General features: G+C 39.2%; 1 protein-coding gene across 3 annotated transcripts in view; it reads right to left on the bottom strand.

Moving 5' to 3' along the window:
* The window catches only part of MAP3K2 (mitogen-activated protein kinase kinase kinase 2), a 56,573-nt gene extending 38,077 nt beyond the window's left edge, over positions 1-18,496 (bottom strand). Inside the window, exons 1-2 of one of the 3 annotated variants that reach the window (XM_085066866.1) lie at positions 18,158-18,495; positions 1,222-1,289 (exon numbers count right to left, since the gene is read on the bottom strand). The gene's annotated coding sequence lies outside the window, so the exon portion shown is untranslated. Of the gene's footprint in view, positions 1-1,221; positions 1,290-18,157 lie in introns of all 3 variants that reach the window. The other 2 variants (XM_085066867.1, XM_085066865.1) reach the window with 2 other exon arrangements.
* Positions 18,497-20,460: the final 1,964 nt, after the last annotated feature.

Genomic DNA, 20,460 nt, shown 5'->3' with positions numbered 1-20,460 from the left:
AAGAGCCTATGTCCCTCCTATTTGTTGGCTGCAGTGGACCATACTTCCTTCTGATTCAAGACACTAAAGATCTACCCTACCCTGATAAAACAGATGATTTCCCTGCAAGTCCATTCAAGGAGCACATCAATAGAGTATGACTCATTTTTTCTCCTTTTTCAAGCAAAATTCATTTTCTTATGGTTTAGTTTCTTACCAGTGTGCAATGACCCCTGATGCCAGCACAAGGCAACCTGTGGGAGCACATGGCTCAAACAGAGGGCAGCCAAGCCAGGTCTTTCAGCACCAAACAGGTTTCCTTGCTTAAATATTCTGCCAATTTTGTAGCTAACAACAAATTATTACAGTTTTTCAAAAGATTTCTGAGTATCTTCAGTTAGGCTTAAAACAGTTTCTAGCATTGTCTCTTACATCCTCATCTCATGAAAACAGCCTTTTTGAGCAGCATTCCTTTCAGTGGAACAAGAAAGCTTCAAGTACTTGTGGTGTATTTTTCAGAAAGAAATTTGGACTTGAGAGCCATAAGAAGGTCTCTGCAGGATTCTGCCTTTTACCTAAATATCAGATGAGTCATCTACTACCATCTATCACAAGTTCCATAATCACTCAGAAGAGCTTGGGCTTCTAAAGAAGACCCAGAGCTCTCACTACATAATCAGAAACCAGTTCAGCTGAGAGAGCACACAAAAGAGCACAATAGAACAAAAAGAAAGCTGAAAATATAATTGATGTGTATTCTGAGTTACATACTCCCAAGTCTATGGACAGCCTCACAATAGTACCTGAAACAGCTTCCAAGTGGTGGGGGGAAGAAACTCCCATCTAATGCTTCGTAAAGTATTAAAACCTGTAAGAGTGTGAAAAGTAAACCTGGTCTGGGCTGCCCACAACCTCAAGATGCAACTGCAACTTTTACTAGTAATAGAGCCTTCAGCCTCCTGATGCCACCACAGCAGAAGAGAGAAATCTCTGTTTCAAAAAAAGGCCCCAAAACAAAACAAACAACAAACAAAAAGGTTCTGCTGCTCTGCAACAGAAAAGGAAACCCATCAAGACAAAAAAGCAGGGGATTTGTACTAATCTTCAGAGAGGAAAATGAGCTGAATTTCCATTAATTTGCTGAATAATGGCCAACAAAACTCAAAACAAGGACTTTATCTTTGGACCTTGCTCTCACACAAGACGCCAGGAGATCTGATGTACTTATTGAACTGGGATTACCTTTATGGCCTTAAATATCAGAACTAACATTTTTTCCCCATGAGCAATTCTTTGCATCTTTTGCATCCCTGAGAATCCAAAAAAAGCAGAACATATATTATTTCCCATGCTGGTTTTTTGTATCAGCAGTTGTCTTGGAGAATCTTCAAAAAAATTATTCACTTAAGTGCTTATAAAACATCTTTTTAATTCTGTATTTGATCCAACGGTCTTAAAATGAGAGCTAATGTCATTTTCATAAAATGTCTGTTTTAATTAGTAGTCTTAATATATTACACATAACAATGTGTTTCATGACTTTGGATGAAGTACTTCTGTAATATTTCTTTGTAAGCATTTCAAAGAAATACAATAGTTCTGTGAGGCATTTTAAACCTTCTGCCACACCTGAAGAAAACGAAACCAAGTTATAGCTCCAAACCAAAACACCCCAGCTGTTCTTCCTCAACCTAGTTGAAAAAAACCAAACTTGGAAGATGAATACATTTCAGCTTAAGGGCTCAAATAGGGCTGAAGAAGAAACATCTTAAGAAACATCTCCTCCAAGTTTCTCCAGCTACAAGAACTCATTCTTTAGTATTAATCTGTGACATGTCTCACTAGAACATAAGCTAATAAGCAAGCATCCATTTACCTTGCCCTCCACTTCCTTCTTATTCCTCAAAAGAGAAAAAAAAACAACTTAAGAAAATTAAATTTCTCTGAATATCACCCTTTTAAACCAAAATTTTGTTCAAATATTATCAGTCACCTTAACAACCTTTGTTAGCGTTTAGCATTACTTTAAAAATAAGCTAGCAACATTAAAATTTCAATTCAAAACATGACTCAGACCCGATTTTATGAAAACCTTTATGAATTCACCATGTGAAATGAAAACAGACTTCTGTTTTAACTGATCATTTTCACTATGGGCTATAACAACAGGGTGGTTGTGAGAAGTGAGCGAAAACAAGCTGACAAAAATCCACATTTTTCAAACAAGCGTATATATGTTCAGCAGAAAGGTAAAAAAGCATACCCTAATCCCTGCTTGTCAAGTAGCATTAGTATACACACACAAGAGTAGATTAGACAAAAAAAAGGAAGCAAATAAAAAAACTGAAACTCAGAGAAAGACTCAGGAGAAGCAAAGGCGGCAAAACACAAAGAGCAGATGCAAAGGTAGAATAAAATTAAGTCAAGGTCTTGCAGAGAGACTCAAGCAGCCTGAATTTGAATGTAATTAAAGTAGGGATGACAGAGTGAATTTCAAAAAGGTGTTTGCTACTCTTATCACATAATCAAAGAAAAATATCCTAGCAACAGCATTTTGGATATAAGGGTGGAGAGATGCTGATTCATATTCATGATTCACTTCCCATCAGCCACCTTCCAGAGTCTGGAAGTCTTTCAGAATATAAGAAAGCTAAAAACAATTTCCAAGAATCATCTGGATATTTTCTTTCTTCAGGGGCTTTCTCAATGCAAATGAAACAAAGGCTGAGGATAAGTAAGCCATGCAGACGATGAAGCTGTTTCAGACACCTGAGCTAATTGCCCATTCACACACACTTCTATAATAAACATAACACGATGCCTCTCAGTTACTAAATCAAGAAGAAAAAAAAACCCAGTGAAGAAAGCAATCTAGCTTAGCCTGATTTGGTAAGGAATTCAGACTTATACAGTAACACTTGATGTACACAGAAAGGTGCTTTACACCTTCAGAGTCCAAACCTGTTGCAGTAATGGGGCAAGAATCTCAAGGATATCAATTCCCTCCACGAAATTTTCACTAAAATAAATGAGTGCAAGGATAAATGGTTTCCAAGCCTTACACCAAAGCAAAATGACATAGTGTGAACTCAAAACAAGAAATATGGACTGTACTTATTTCAATCACAGGTAAAGATTAAATCAGACTTACATTGTATTAGACATGAGCAAATTAAACCAAAACAACATGAAAACAGTATCTGCTTGCATTGCTATTCAGAGACACAGCTGTCTATAATAGATGATGCAAAAAGAACCAAGTAAAAATGGAGAGTGAGCATTCACAGGTGATTTTTCAGACTGTAGAATGGACAATCAGAATATAAAGTAATACTATAAAATTTTATTTCATAGCAAGAAGAATGAGCCAGATAAAATGGTTTTATCTAAAAATGTTATTCTTAATCAAATGCTTGATCTCACACAACGAGCCTCTTATAAATCACAGCAAGCAAGGCTGACAAAAACCTCAAGTGATCACCTAGTCAAATATACCTACTTAACCTTTAACCAAAATAATGTGCAGCACTGCTTGTTGAGGTTTTTATTTAAAAAACAATAAACACAATGTCTGTGAACAAGACAGAGTAATACCTAAATCTGAACTTCTGCAGCCTTTTTCCTAATTCAAAGCAACTGTTGGCATAAATGACAATAATGACACTACACAGTATGACAAGCATAGAAGTCAGTATTGTTACACGACATTAGAAGATACCTAATGGAAGGTAACTCCACAGAAATGAACATAAAGAAGAGGATTGTGTATGGACATACACACAAATGAACACTGGACAAAAAGCCATTCTTTTAAAATAATATGAAAGCAGCAGCAGTAGCACAAAATCATGAATGACAGAGAAAAAGAGAATTAAAGAGCAGTAATGAGAAAGAGTCTAACAGTAACACATCAGATGTGAGATCAGCTTTAGAAAAACTTGAATCTATCACATATTGTAATAATATATAAAAAAGATATTCATAGGGAATGCAGAAGAGGGAGAAAAAGATTAAAAGAATCCAAATCAAAAGCCAACGAAACATTGCTAAATTAAGGTAACATTTGGAAAACAAAACAAAAAATAGGAGTCAGTGGGTCAGATTTGGAACATTACAAATTATGTTTAACTATGTGGATTAAATAAAAGAAATATTATTCCTGTCACAGTACTATGGGATTGTTTAAAATATACTGCAAGGGAATGAATGGATAAATCCTTCTTAGGAAGTATCTGTTGAAATGTTTGATTCCATCCTTCTTTGCGCACCTCAAGGAATCTTTAGGTGTGAAAGCCAGCAGGGAGGAATCCTGTCTATCAACAGCACACCAATGAGGGCATGAGCCTCAGAGTAGTAATGCTCTCCTCAGTTTCTCCTCTCTTACATGCCCTCTTCTATTCTGAAGCACTTTCTTCTCCTCCTAATTTATCCCAATTGTGAGGTTAACTGCATTGGACAGGACACAGAGAGTGTCCACCCAGCTGTGCTGTGCTAGGAGAGAGTGGCAAAACAGCAGAACCAACCAAGCTCTGCCAGCTGCCACCTCAGAGCAAGGAAGACAATCTAGAGCAGCATCTCTCACGACCAGGGAAGTAATCCAGGAATGATTGAGTCCTGTCCTGGACTCGGGTAGCATCAGACAGAAACAGTATTCCCCTTTATTTTTACCTTACAGGATCACAGAATCATTAAGGCTGAAAAATACCTCCAACAGCATCAAATCCAACCTTTGACTAAACACCACCAACATCAACTAAACCAGAACACTAAGTGCCACATTCAGTAATTTCTTGGACATTTCCAGGGATGGTGACTCTTCCACTTCCCTGGGCAGTCCATTCCAATCCTTGACAACTCTTTTGGTGAAGAAATTCTTCTTGATGTCAAACCTGAACCTCCCAGGGCACAGCCTGAGGCCATTTCTTCTTGTCCTACTGCTAGACTTCTTTGTGTGGGAGAAGAGGCAGACTTGCATCTTGCTACACACAGCACCTTACTATATGGTTTTCCAGAGCTACCATCATTCAACAATTCTATCCTGAACAGCTGAACTAAACCCTTCTACCACAACAATGACTGTTCAACAGGAGGAACATAAACACATCAAATACATTTTCACAGAAAGAACATTTCTGGCTTATTTCCTGCAAAAGTACTTGGATTTTAAGAAGTATTTTATGTCTTGTTCTGATTGTATGTAGCTTAGTCGATATACATCCAAATTTTGCCCTGAGTTATCTCATTCTCTTTTAATTAAACCAGTTTATTCAGCACCCCAAGCTATTTTAACCTATTGTACAGAGACCAAAAACCTTTAACAGTGCAATAAGCCAGCAACCTCCTTGAGCATGATGGGCTTCAAGAAATGATAGCAATCAACTCAAAGTTAACACTTTTTAAAAATTATTAATAAAAATATGTGAAGGAGTAAAAAACCTTCAGATGTGTTTACTGAATTTCGACAGTGAACTAGCAAGTGGTGATAAAAAAACCAGAAAGAAACAGCCAGCATCCATTTTTTGTTCCAGTTTTGAGAAAAAAAATCAAGAGATTGTGTCCAAACCACATACTGTTACTGGAATAGAAATTTCAGTACCAACAAGAACAAAGAAATAAAATGAAGTATGTAATATGCTTCAAATCAAACATTTAAAATTCCAATGATCCAGGGATTTTTAAGAGTCAGACTCCTCACAAAATCAGTGCATCTATTTTCTGGATCGTTCTCGTAAATACTTAGAAATACCTGGAAAACAGGAAGATTCTAGTGGATTGTAAATATTGTATAAATAAATGAGAATGATAAAGGAAAAGGTCCAAAAGCTGCCAATTACTCTTATCACAGCAATCAACAATAAAATACTGCAACACTTAGCTTGGTTTCTAGCATAGTAATAAATGCAAAATACAGCAAATGCCTTGTTTTCAAGGTTTATTTTTACTGCCAAGCAAAATATATTTTGAAATAATTATATATATTAACAGATTAGTTAACAGAACTAACTCCAGCAATTACCCCACTTAGGCTTTTTCAGTATATTTGGATAAATATCACACAATATTCTAGTTTTTTGCTTTAAAACCTCAATTAACTAACAGAAAACTCAGCTGATGGATTAAAATAAAAGAGATCCATATTCCTGCTTAACAGAAAACAACAATGAACATGATTCCCACTGTAGGCCCCTGGAGACGGACAACGATCAGGCAGGCACAACAAGACAGACAAGTTATGGCTTAAGGAAATTACCTGAATCATGTTGAAAACAGTTGCAGTCCAGCAAAATGTATTTAAACACTATAAAGTGTTTTAAATATATATAATAATTTATTATGGTTATCGTCCATTTAATATTAATTAAAAATAATACTAATTACTTTAAAAATGAGATGAACTGCATTTATGGTGCTAAAACTGACAGGACTGCTTTCTGAACTTCTATCCTCCCTGCAACCAGGAGAGCACCACGCACAATTAGAAGCTGTGTTTCATGCAAGTCTAAATACTGTGGTTTATTACATTTACTCAGTAATGTTTTTGCATGCATTGAATGCATTTTGACGTAAAGACAATAATTTAGGAAATTGGAAAAAAAGTTGCAGCTACAAGATTAGACAGCCTTAGCAAGAAACAATTAAGAATTATTAAATCACAGTGTGTAATTATCTAACATAAGTGCAGTACAACATTAAAGAAGCAGAGTGGAATCCTTGTGTGTATAAAAATGCAGTGTATGCAGAAGCCATCTTGCTTCTGTACTAACCTACAGACACAGTGCTCTGTGCAGACTGCACACGGCAAGTGTGGGATGGCTGAAACATCAGAACCTTGTGGCTGCTACAGAGGTTATCAGGTATCTCTACAATGTGCAGTCTTGAAATTTCATAAACTTTAAGACCTTTTAAATCTTCCTGGCAAGTAAAAAAACGTGAATTTATGTCTCACTGAGTCCACAAGACAATGCAGACTTACCTCATCTATACAGCTACAGACATGATTTGGTATTTATTTTACGAGAAGAATGGTTACTAGCTGTACTCCTTCCAGAGTTCAGTTTAATACATAAACAAACAAAAAAGTAACAAAACCCTCCAAACCAATAAACCAGACCAGACTTGCATAAAAAACACTTGTGGATGGTGCCCTCCCAGTTCCAGGAAGAATAAAACCTTGAGAATGAGTGTGGTTAGTTCTAGCACCCTAAATGCAGCTCTCACTCAAATTACCTTGAGAACTAGATTTCAGAATTAACTGAAGGATCCAACATGCCCAGTGACAATAGCAAAATTTCATTCAGATTAAATCTTTAGTTCCTACTGCTCTATAAACTGTAATTTGACACAGTCATGTAACATTTATTAGTTTGATGAACTATGATCTTGACTTATAAAATGTACAATGTGCTGGAAGGTTTGAAAATGTTAGGACAGAGTTTTTAAGGACTGTTCTCATAAAAATGCAACGCAGCAGTTCAAGATGAGTTTATAGAAAAATTAGGCTTTTGAGATAAATATCTTAACACTTACAGCAAGATTCACAAAGAGTAACCATAGTCTAGGAAAGCTAATCTCTCTACACTTCCTTTACAGTTGATAGGGAGAGATAAGCATATTTAGAGAGTTTCAAGACACTTAAACACAAGTTTCCTGCTTTGAATGAACCTCTTCTTTCCAAGCAGTATCAAGAGCCTCTATTAGCTAACCCTTCATAAACCCACTCCATTTCAAGTACACAAAAAGATAAGACTGTAATTGGCCTCAAACAGAAAAATATCTACTTTCCTCAGCAAAATCTCTTTCTTCACCTAATTGAAGTTTCACAGAACTTCTCTGTTTCCGGTATCTGTCATTGCTTTGGCTCATTACTCAATGTAACTGAAAAATTACTTTGCTGATACATCAAGCAAATCTTTCTTGGAAGTCATGATGCTTTCTTAAGATGTGTTCATTATTCCAATGGAAAAAACATCACTATTATGAAACAAACATAAATTTTAAATTTAGGAAGTATACAGCAGCTGAAACTTGCCGACAGGCACCACAGTGATGCCTTGTAAAATATGTTAGTGCTGCCAATTTTGCAACAGAACATACTGACTGCAATTGACTGCTCATCCTCCTCTACTCTTATCCAGGACCAAATTGTCTCACAAAGGTATGTCAAAAAGTAATAGACACAGTTCACTGGGCTACAAATAACTGCATCACTGCCTCGAGAGCACTCTGGCATGTTGGAAATTTCACAACACTAAGAACACGTTCCTTACCATTAGCTGAGCTATATGCTAAACTAACTGCTTGGTGCTATTCACATAATAAAAATGTTTAAGGCCAACTCAATATATTAAGCTAACATTATAGTGTCCACAAACACACAGTAAAACACTTCCGCGATATTTGTAACTTTATCCTAATTTACTATCTTATGTGAACTGAGTAGCTGCATAGATGTCTCAAACAAAACAGGTGTATGAAATTTTTAGACTCTAGAATCCCACAAAACATGCACTACAGTGAGCGTCATAATCTGATTTAGGTGTTCCTTTGTCTCCTTCCAAAAATCTCAGTGGTGTTCTCGGCTCAGCACCTGTTGCTGCCATTTGAAGCCCTTGTGCTGAAGCTGTCATGAGTGGCATCAATGTTAGTTTTACTCCAAACTTACGACTAACAAGTCAAAATATTTGTGAAGAAGGACTAAAGGTGTTACAATGAAAACCATTCCTCAAAACAAACGTAATTGGGTGTCCCCTGTCCAAGATCCTATAGGAAGATAACTGTTTGGAGGGGGTTTTGTTCAACAGGCAATTTACAGCATATACCCTAAAAGATTACAGTTTAGCTCTCATCCTTGTGACAGCATTCAAGATCACCAGTTCAGCCAAAGAACTAATTGTACACAATACACAAACTTTATCCTACCAGCACTACCTGTATTAACGATTCCTGCAGCCTTCGCTACTCTAAGAATGGAAGACTATGCTACAAAATCAGTGACAAATAAATGGATTATAAGAATAACTATTCACTGCAAGAGTAAACCTATCGGAAACCACTTCTATCAACATTATTCTACGAGCAAAAATAAAGTACATTAGAAAAAATGCAGTCTTCCAGCAGTAACTGAGTATTGCAAATAACTGGAGCATTTCAATTTATGTACGAGCATGATTACATACAAATCATCAGTCAGATATTGCTTTTGAGCACATACAGAAGAAAGCACCTCCTTAAACTCCATTAACTAGTTCTGTCCTTTTCAGTTAACCTTCCAGTTTTGTGACTGTGATGGGTTGAAATACAAGCATTTAGGGAAATAAGACAGACAAATAAACCCACTCTCTATTTCCACACCTAGCTTTAATATCTATCTTCAGGAACTGAAACTGCAAAGCTTTGTTTTTCTTCAGTATAACAATCATATTTAACAGAATCTTCTATTCAGAGCAAAACTCACCTATTTCAAAGTTGCAGCATTTATGAGTTTTGATCACAGCTGCCACATCACTACTATTTCAAATCTAGTACAAAAAAAAAATTAACACAAGGATACATATGAGCCTCTTTGGATTAATATGATTCACCTGGCAATTTTGCTGTGACGCCAGTAAGAACAGAATCTAAGTCTCTAAGAATATTTTTGTGTCTTCATTACGAAGACATCTCAGTCTCAAATACCCTCCATTTTCCACATTTTGCAAGAAATAAAGGAGAAATCCTCCTCAGTGAACAGTCTTTGTTATATACTATCTTACTCATTCCTCAAAGCACAGTCGTTCCTCAAAGTACAGTTCTTCCTGCACACGACACAAGGCAATGATACATCGAGGAAATCCAGAGTACAGTAACATAACTATGACTTTTCTCATCTTCTGCTGCCTTGCTGTAATCTTTTCCTACTCCAATGACATACCAGCACCTGGAGCTTCTGCCTAAAATGCATTTCCTGGCTCACACGCAATTCTTCATCATTAAGTACCCCATGTGCTCTTCTCATCATAATTCAAATTAGCTTTGTACATTCAGTCACACAGTTCCTTCATTTTTTCTATCCTCAAAACAAACATAAATTGCAAAAAACCCCTCATAATACACTAACATGGAACACTTAAGTAGATAAGACATTCATGAGCCATACTCATTTCCGAAACAGCACAATAAAAACACTCCCGAATCCTTCTCCAATTCAAAAATAAAACATGCAACAACAAATAGCGATGAATTGAAACAGGGAGCCCCAGGTACAGACAGACTCAGACCTCTTGCACTTGGAACTGTACAGAGAGCTCAATACCACCAAGACAGGTAAGTGTGTAACTAATATACATTAACGGAAACTCAGAAAACCTTGTGTGCAAGCATATGTAACACATACTAGGCAAAATCAGAATATTCTTTTACATGATTATGCAGCATTTGTGTAGAAAGCAGGTCTAAATGGACAAACTTGTAAGTTTTTACCCACATGCATTCTGTTTTAAACTGGATGACTCACAGAGGCAAACACATCAAGACATTACTAAGCAATCAAGTGCACAACCTCTTTGTCACTTTACACTTTGGTAATAATCTTTAGGTCCCAGTGAATCAGAAAAAAACGTAATTCAACGCTAACCCTCATAATAACATTGAAACCAAAATGGAAAAATACAAACCTAGGTTTGTGAAAACACTGCAGAGTCAAATGCAAATACAACGTATTGTCATAATGTTTCCTTCTTGAACCTGCCCTAGCACAGCCCTTAACAGTGGGTACCAAATTACAGTGGCATATATGATGCTTTATTTTATACTTTTCCCTCAAAAGACAAAAATGTAAGAACCCTCACAAACACAGCTAACAAGGTAAACTAACTACAGACTCAAAAGTTCCAGAAAAAGGATTACTATGTATGTGCCAACTTCTAATCATCACCTTTAAGGCAACTGTTCCACTGCTAAGGTTGCATTTGTGTCAAGAGAGTAGTCCTGCTTGTCTACAGTAACTGCTGCTGTCCAGCTGTGCCTAAATGACAAGAAGGAGATCCAGAGCCAACAGATGATCCAAATGAAAAGATTTATTTTACTTTTCAATGAATAATTAGCCTATCTAACTGGTCTCACATATCTACAGTATCAATGCCAACACAAAGAAAGGAGCAAAAACTCATGATGGAGCCACCCCTCTTGGCCACTGCACAGACCTGGATCTTTTAAAAAGACTCTCTAAAAGATGACATGCATAATGCAGCGATTTCAGGAAATTGCAGACTATTAAGTGTGCCATATAACAAACTACAAATAATGGACATATGCCTAATTGTGGTAGAGCAGGGAAGAGCTGTTCCAAAAAGAGACTCTTACTTTCAAATCTTGGTGCACTCTGTGTATGTGTATAAAGAACTGATCCCACTCAGTATCATGTAAATCTACTTGATTTACAGTGCTGGAGAAGTCTCACCAAAGGCTTTCTTGCAGTCACAGCATAAGAAAGAAGATCCATCTTTGAATGAATAAATTGGTTAAAATATAGAAAACATACAACAGACATGGTTGTTTTCACAAGGAAGGAGGATACCATAGGGCCCCCACAACAGTGTGTTGTTCAATATATTCTAAATTATCCAAGAAACAGGAGCTTTTGAAACTCCTCTTATTCAGGAGAGCAAGGAGAGGATCAACTACAGTAGAGGTGGTGGTCTTTATCAATCAGAGAGGGGACTGAGCAATAAAGCAGATAATTACCAGCAGATAATTACTGATGAAAGAAAGGGATGCAAGCTGAGTGGAGGGGAGGAAGGAGAGCAATGGTTCTAACTTTGCACAGAAGTAACCAATGGGCTTCATACTGAATACTGCCAACACCCAGAAATAAAGCCAGTGTTAGGAATTACGAACAAAAAGTGTGAAACAGATCACTCTCTTCACATCTTGAGCACCATTAACATTCCTGGGACCTTCAGCTCCAGAACAGAATGTGGCAAAGTACAAAAAGGTACAATCAATGGCACAGAATGGGTTCTACACAGGAAAAGAAATAGGCAAATTAGAACTCTGATTTCAATAACATTTGGGTGTGGGGAGAAAGTAATAAAGGGCTACAAAATTGTATAAGGAATGGAGAGACGTATTGTTATAATAGACAGAGAACGTCCACTCAGCTCCAAAAGAAAGGTGGTACCAAAGGAACTCAGTACAAATGTTTAAGAAGTAAAAGAAAGAGAGTAGTTTTTACTGGAACCACTAAAGTACCTACAGAATTACTTATGACAGGGTATTTGGATGCCACATACTCATTTAGCTGCATGCAAAAAAAGTCTGAGAAAAAGATTTCTAGCTACACAAAAACTATACCAGATTTAGAATCAACCTTTATTGAAAATAATTAGGGATTGAAAGAATATTCAAGCTAAGGATGCTCACACTGTTGTTACTCTTCCACAAGCATTCATTTTTGCTCATCATTGAGGGAAGCATACTGGATTATCTTTTGCTTGATTCTATAATGGATTAAGATTTTACCTACGGATTTTACCTAAAACTTGCCAGACAGTTCACCAATAACATATACACTTTCTTTTGAAAGTTTCATTTGGTATTCATGATAGTGCCAATATCACAGACACAGAAGCATAACAGATATTCCATAAAGGAACTTGCTGCAGCAAGTCATTCATTAAGTCAGTCATTAAGAAGTCTTTCTTTACATTATCTACCTTATCCCTGCCTGAAGTTATTGTGCTTACTGATATCAGCAGCACAAAACACATTTTTCCAACCCCAACTTTATACCAAGGCAGTTATCATCAAGCCATTATGGCAAAAAACTCTTAATTCCCCTGGGGGTTTGCTATTCAAATTAAGTTTCATTTTTTAAGAAAAGTCTAATGCTAGAGTTACAAAAATTGTGGCACTGCTAAAAACACACAAAGCCAGTGTGACAAAACAACAACTAAATACAGAATACTGAACATGACCAGTTTTCAGCAGGTACATTAATAAAATATTTAGGGTGACAATCCTTATGCTCTTCAACAGAATGTTGTATTTTCTTTAGATTTTCTTCAGAAGTTTAATTACTGTTTGTGTCAGTGTTTTAGCTCTCTATACTCTTTTTTTATTACTATAAATTCCAACAACTTGATCTAGATTTTTCCAGTTTGAACAAACATTTGAAAAGATGAGACTATTGTTACTTCTGGTAACACGGCATTTAAACTGATGGCACTTACAGACCCCCTTGTCCAAATTATTTTTAAATAATTTTAAGGACAGGTGAGATGTAACCAACACTGACTGCTCAAATAGATCATTAACAATCATTATTGCTGTCTGATTTTCTGTGACGAACACTCTGCCAAAATAATCACAAAATTTGTCCCATCTGTGATCTAGCCTCAAAAGTTATTGATAAAATCATTTACATAAGTCAGATAAAATGGAGTAAAACCAGGGAACATGCTGAACACATCTGCTTCACAGCTGACTCTGCAAATCTTCCGATAAAGCATGCCTATAGGATAAAAATTTCTTCTGCTACATCACTGGACTATATAACATCTCAAAATGGCAAAAGGCTTGTTCAGGTACAGTTGCACTGACAGAAGTTACCTCAGCAATATGATTCACTTCGAAAGACATCACATGTATAAAACAGACTGGTAAGGACACACTTTTGCCAACAGAAGCTGCATCAAACCCTAGGAGAACTTGTCCTCAATGAAAATTCCTGTTGTAGAGCAGGTTTATGTTCAAAAGCCACAGGGACTGCATGTGCTGGAAAGAGATACGGAAGAGCAGCAAGTGCATACCCTGCTAAGTCTAAAAATGCTTAGTAGAAGAAAACTAACCTGAAATAAAGATTTGAATGCAGTCTAAGGTTATATTCTTTAGAAAGACAACTCCAATTCACATACATAAAGAAAGAGATAACTGATATAACAAACACTAGCATGAGCTCCTGTGTTAGCAAATGCAGGAGCCAAGAACCTGATGCTGTTGGCAAGGCAAAAAAAAGCCCCAACAACAATACAAAAACAAAACCCAGCCATACCTGCATGCACACACCCTAGAATGACATTTTAATAAGGCCGTCATGTTACTTCTGCTACTTACAGAGTAACTTAATTACCCTGTTGCTCAAAAACTGTCTGAAGAACTTTGAAAAAGATACAGACAAATCACACAGAGCACAGTGAGAGTGAACAACAAAAATCCTGTTTGCACAGTTCAGTAAAGAGAAGTCTGAACTAAAAGGAAACAGAAGAGTCTTCATGTACACAAACACTTGGTGAAAAGAGCACAGAAATCATTACCCTGCATGAGTAATAAGAGTTGGATGAGAATTAACTGGCTTAACTAGGACCAAGACAGAGGCTTGAGTTAAATGTTAAGAAAAGCCTCCTAATGCCAATAATAGTCACGTACCAGCTATAAATAGACCAGTGAAGAGGTGTGGTATTCCCCTCTTCTGAGTTTTTTAAGAAAAGATCAGACAAATGTCTGTCAAACATGATTTCAACATATTTGCTTCTGCTTCCAGTGGGGGTTGACCTCATGAAATTCCTTCTCTTCTTACACATCCATCATTTCTTCCTTCATCCAAATGAGAAATGTTCATCAGTGTTATCATATGTGAACTTCAAAAGTACAGTCTTTCCACTATAAACATCTAAAGCATATGAATTTTATTGCGTTGCTGTTCTCAGACTGTTAGTGTACGTGGCACAAATCATCTCAGGAAAACAAAAGCAGCATCTTTTACTGCTGCAGATAATCCACAAAAATGGAAAAATGATGAATGGAAATACAGAAAGAGAAGCAAGTGAGAAAGATACTATGAAGGATTCAAAGAAAAAAAAGGCTGAAAACAAAGTTACAGCAGAGAAAAATAACTTTAGCCTAATGAAAATTATTTTCCTCTCACAGAAAAAACTGACTTAAAGTTTTCTGGTATATCCTCAAAAATATGGAATAACTTGAGATACAGAAGTACACATAAGTAAGACTTCACAAACAGATGGGAAAATTACATGTCTCTACAGGCCTCCCTGCATTACCAACTCCCAGCTCCTGATTTTTACAGGACAGTGGAGATACTTCTGCTTTGGCCTTGCTCAAATAAGTCCAACTTCAAATAACCCCATCAAGCTGGGCCCTAACTATGCCACATGAGTATTTGCGGGTCAAGTACCTCTACAGCAGTGGTTCCCATTTCCCAGGGAAACCCCTGCAGTATCACAATACAGAACTCCATCTTTCCTTTTCTTATTGTCACCAATCTTCCCACAGCTTCTAAAAGATTACCTCTAAGGTGAATATATTAAAAATCCCAGAAAAACCTGCAAATAAGCATGTTTAGTCTAAGAAAATGGGTTTACATTGAGCCATAAAGTGTATTTGTCATATTATTAAACCAAGATGTCATGCCAAGATCCAGAAGTGAGAAGTGAATCACAACTAACACCCTGCATTCTGAACATGTTCCCATGTTTCCAATGTTATTCTGCAAGCTGTGTGCAATTATAGCATGCATGATCCATTTTGACCTTAGCACTACAAAATACCAAGATATTAAAATAGAAAAAGTAGTATTTATTCCTAAAGAGATTTTTTCTTTCTTCCCATAGAAAAATCAATGTGTTTAATAGAATTCACAGGTCTGGGTTTTTTGGAGGTCTTTTTGGGGTTTTTTGTTTAGTTGGTTTTTGGGGTTTATTGTTTCTGTTTTGTTTGAGTTTTTTGTTGGTTTTGTTTGTTTGTTTGTTTCTTAATTTAACACTGTATTAGTTCTACGGCAGAATTTTAAAACCTTACATTTAGAAACTAAACTTTTAGGACAGCAAACCTAATAGTTTGCTAATTAGATAAACCTAGAGTCACTCGGCACTATACACATTTACATTAGTTTGTCACACATATGAAAACATATGACGTTTTCTGCAAATGTATTTAAGATGTACTTAGCTACATCAATCTGTCAAATTTTCATCATTCATTTATTTTTCTCTAAATAGTCTAACCAAAGGATATTGTTACTAGTATGAAACATCTAAAAAGATATTACCAGAAAACACATGGAAGAGGAGGAACAAATGAAGGAAATCCATCAATTTGCATACTCAGGCTGCATTTTATAAGCAAACATTACTTATAAGTTCAGAGGATGCCCAGTTGAAGAGCCACTGAACAACTTGTCACAAAAACAGATTACATGTTACTCATGACTTTTGACTTAGTTTGCTGAGGTAAAAAGTCAGCCTGCAGTAAAGATGAAAGAAAAACATAAAACTGAAGATTGCCAAGATTGCAAAGCATTTTTCTCCACAGTTCTCCATAAATACTTATTATTAATTACATGGTTTTAAAAACCAGTAATTCTGATTTGTACCTAAATATGAACAATTTCTTTTAGGAAATGATCACAAAAAAAGTGAAGTAAAATTGTAACTGTAGAATAAACTTACAGCTTGAGCAACTTGCTTGCTTTCTCCAGAGAAAACTTTATAATTAAACAATCTCTCCTGATTTAGCATCACAAGGCTTTAAATTCCACAAGCCTGCAAACAGACTAGCTTTCCCAACAATCATAGCTAAGAAGCACTGACACATCTATGGTCAAAACTGAAAGGTTATTAATTTTTACCATAAATTAGTTTTATCAACATAAAGCAGAAACAAAAAAGCTTCCCTACCGATATTAAACAATACTCATTTCACCACATTAATAAATTCTGTCACCACTTTCTACCTAATAACATTTATTATACAAACTCCTAAGATTACCAAGCGTTAAAAAAAAGATTCCTCTGACAATTTAGAAATCTCAGCAAGCCAAGGCAAGCAATGCAAAACCACCTTGTTTCTTCGCCTTAGTCTTCTGCTAGTGCCAGGTAAACCACCTGTTCAAACACCAACACAGCGTTCTTCAAGGCAAACTCTACACAGATTTTTCTTCTCAAGCAATGAGTCAATCTGACAAATGTTATCTTCCTATTCTGCTTTACCAACATACAATAAAACCTCGGGGCAAAAAATCAACTTAATACAGCTTCATTATCTGAATGAAATCTTGGTTCAATACATATTGGTGGCAGCCACGATAGAACATACAGTGGAAAGGAAACAGGAATTACAGCCAGTTCTGATTTTTAAATAGATTTCTGAAGAAATCAGTTAATTACAAAGTCACTGTAAGGAAAGGTATAGGTAAAAACAGTAAAAAAATCAACAAAAAATTATTCTAAGGTTTTTCAGTGTGGCATAAATACTAGCTCACCAACGTCCCTTCCCTTAAAAATATCCACAGGCAATTCCATAGCAAAGAACGCTTTCTAGAGTGTTCCGTTAGTAAGTGCTTTGCCATGAGAGAACATAAAGATGTTGTACAAGACGAGCCTGTTCATTCTAATACGTCTCTGCCATATACACAGCGATACAATTCCGAAGGCCTCTAACGCTCTGCAACGTGCTGCATTGTTTAAAGAAAAGAAACCTTGTAGTTGAAAGACATTTTCTGCACGAACTAGAAACCCCCCCTTACTTCAAGGCAGGCTTCTATTATCTTTCACCACCCTCTTAGAGGACACTTCATGATACAATACAGCTTACAAGCGGTCAGCTAATTTAGCGCTTTGATCTTCAATAATGCCACAACCAAAAACTAAACCAGATTTATGAAGCAAGAGAAACCAAGGGGGAAAAAAAAACAACAAAAAAACAAAAAACCAAAACCAACCCCCAACCTCGTGGGTGCTGCAATGCACTTCAAAAACAACACGGGAATAAATAATCCAACATCCACTTTTTCCCCTGACAAAAACATCTCGCAGAATCTGACCTACATACCCAATTCACAGCACTGCTACCACTGCAGAGCAATTCAAAGACGAGAAACCACAGCATCAGCAAGCAATCACGGGAAGGTTTAGGGTGACATAGAAATACTCGTAAGGCACGTAAAACACTTAAGATACTGCAGCGGTAACATAAGTAAGTAACATTTGCGTGTGTCTCCCGGCACCGCAAACAACTACACCGCCGCTTAGCTCCACCTGCGCCGGGCCGGGTTCGCGCTGCCCCCAGCCCGGGCACCTCCGGAGCGCCGGGGCCGCCCCAGTCCCGCCACGGCAACCGGGCAAACCCGCCCCGGGGTTCCCCGCGCTCGGGCCGCCCCCCGCCCGCCCTCTCCCCGCGCACCGACCTGTGTCACGGCGGAGGCCGGGCGGCCGCCGGGGACCCCCCGCGCTGCCCGGCGGCGGCGGGCGCAGTCCCGGCTGGGCGGGCGGCGCGGGGGGAGCGGCCAGGATTCCGGAGCGGAGCCCACCCCCCCGGGGGAGGGGGGGAAAGGGCCCGGGGCCTGCCCGCGCCGGGGCACGGCGGAGACGGTGACAGGCGGCGCCGAGGCCGGCGCGGAAGGAGCGGCGCGGCTGGGCGAGCGGGGCAGGTGCCTGGGGCGCGCTGCGGCCGCGGCGGGGCCGGGCCGGGCCGGGGGTCCCGTCGGGCGTGAGGCGCCGCGGCCGCCGCTGCTGCCGCCCGCGAGCTCCGCCCCGCGCGCGCCGGGCCCCGTGACGGGAGGGAGCGCGAGGCGTCACCGCGCGGCGGCGTCACGGCCAGGGGGCGGCGCGCGCCCGGGGGCTGCGGGAGCGCGTGCGCGCCGGCTCCTCTGTGACGGGTTCGAGTCCCGCCCGGGACCCTTCGCGGCGCCCCCGGGCCCAGGGCACCGGCACCGTGTGCCTCCTGCCGTCGGGAGCGGCTGCCGGCCCCGGACAGGCGAGCGTGAGAGAAGCCCGGCCTAGTGCCGTTCCGCGGCTGCGGGATCTGCGCCGTGCGAGGGCAGATGTGAAAGTGCACCGCGGTATAAGCATTGCCCTTGCGCACCGCAACAAATACCCTGCCTCTGCCAGGCCCTGACCGCGGGACACGCTGACTAGAGTTGCCTCTGAGAGGGGCTGTGCACGCTTCTAGGACAATTCACACAGCGCTCTGCCGCCTTCAGGTCGCCCATGTCTCCCAGCCCCGACTGACCGCTCTCTGCAGGAGCCACCTGCTTCCCGCAGGAAGCCAATCCATGCAAGGAAGAAGGACGCTACCCTCAGTTAATCACCGAGGAAGCAGTCCCTGCTACGTGTCAGGACAGCTATTACAGCTACCCTTGCAGTCTAAGTAGCCGATGACTGTAAATAATAGCATGGCACTGTAATTAGTTTTGCACAGATTTAACAGTAACCTTACAGGCATGACCCATGGTGTATGAGATGCACCAATGCTCAGCGGATGCCCTTTGAGCCACTGCCGGGCCCTGTGTGCTCACAGAGCTGTGCGGCGGCAGCAGTGACCTGCACTGGGGCACCTGACTTCAGCTCCGTAATCCCCACCGAGCTCCTGCTCACAGGCTGCTTTCGGGGCATGTGCTAAGAGGTATTTGACCTGTAACACATCAAGAGGTTTGCAAATCTTGTGCAAGCCCTCAAAATCTACCCAAAACAAGGGTTGGAGGGAGACTTTAGTAGCCCTTAACAAACCCATGAAATAACCCTTGAACAGACATCAATTCCCAGTGGGAACCACATATGAAACTAAATAATTGTCCATCAAGGTCCATAAACCGATTATTTTGAGATCTTCAACCACAATAAGCTGCAGAGAATGATAAAAACATACACTGTCAAATTTTTTAAAAGGCATTGAAGAGGACAGTGCTAAAGACCAATGGATGAAGCACATCCAAGAAAGGCACAAGGCACTGAATCACTGATTCCAGAACCATCAAGTAGCAGACAGTCATCTCAAAGCCAGGACAGTTTGCTTCACTCTTGGGAAAATTGTCAGTGGTGGTCACGAGACACTTGTCATGACAGAGTCTGTAACTAGGAAGTTAAAAAGGTGACCTTTTCTGTCAAATGATAGGGAAACAGTCAAGAAAATGCTGACATGTGATGCTCCTGCATCATCAAGCAAAATCAATGAGCCACAGCTGCTTACACAGCTTTGAAAACACATCCAGTGTTTCCCTTGCCTTAATGTTCCATTTCATGGCCATTTGTCAGCTTTAGCATCTTGCAAATGGATTTCACTGATGGAGGAGGGGTTAGTGAGTAGCAGGTTTTGAAGTCAAAGTTCTTTCCTACGGAAGAAGCCAGCAAGGACTGTAGAAAATCATCCCACATTCCTGTGCCCATGTGATCCTTTGCATTGCTGCACAAAGCCTGCACAGCACCATCCCAAGAGTGCTTTGCAGAGGTGATGTACATCCTCACAGGCATCAACACTATCATGCCATAATCTTGAAATTAGAGCATCTTCCGTACCAGGAGCAGGATAAACAGCTCAATATTGACTTTGAGATAAAAAATACCTATCAACACCAAGGACCAGCACTTAAGATACTGGCTCACACTGAGCTCAGCCCAAACCCAGGGGCATGGTTCCGGGATGTGTCATGCTACCGGAGCAAAATAAATCTTAAAGGAACAGTGTAATTGCTGATATGGAAAATAGCAGCAA

Source organism: Lichenostomus cassidix, chromosome 7 (genome assembly GCF_008360975.1).
Source record: "Lichenostomus cassidix isolate B80296 chromosome 7, HeHo_3.0, whole genome shotgun sequence".
NCBI lineage: Eukaryota > Metazoa > Chordata > Aves > Passeriformes > Meliphagidae > Lichenostomus > Lichenostomus cassidix.
The sequence above is the reverse complement of the archived record's forward strand: the minus strand, read 5'-3'. Positions and strand labels throughout refer to the sequence as shown.